Source organism: Penaeus monodon, chromosome 29 (genome assembly GCF_015228065.2).
Source record: "Penaeus monodon isolate SGIC_2016 chromosome 29, NSTDA_Pmon_1, whole genome shotgun sequence".
Taxonomy (NCBI): domain Eukaryota; kingdom Metazoa; phylum Arthropoda; class Malacostraca; order Decapoda; family Penaeidae; genus Penaeus; species Penaeus monodon.
Genome location: NC_051414.1, coordinates 33,510,452 through 33,510,691, shown reverse-complemented (window position 1 = coordinate 33,510,691; position 240 = coordinate 33,510,452). Strand labels below are relative to the sequence as shown.

Genomic DNA, 240 nt, shown 5'->3' with positions numbered 1-240 from the left:
AAGGGCGAATTCGAGGATCTCCTGACCTTAAGGGGACTCTTTTGGTCAAACACAATATCGTGTTCATTATCCTTATTTGTGTTCCAATTGCGATGGCAGGGCTCACACACATTCCATAGGGATTCGTAAGACTGTAGAATAGCGTTCAGCTGTTCTTTTAATATCAAATATTCTTAGGGAAAAAGGGAAAATGCAAAGCGGTAGAGCAACAGGGCCAACAAAACGGAATGCAGCATCTCT

The 240-nt window shown here is 42.5% G+C and overlaps 1 protein-coding gene across 1 annotated transcript in view; it reads right to left on the bottom strand.

Moving 5' to 3' along the window:
- The window catches only part of LOC119592186 (E3 ubiquitin-protein ligase HECW2-like), a gene marked incomplete in the record, with an annotated part of 33,790 nt that overhangs the window by 26,039 nt on the left and 7,511 nt on the right, over positions 1 to 240 (bottom strand).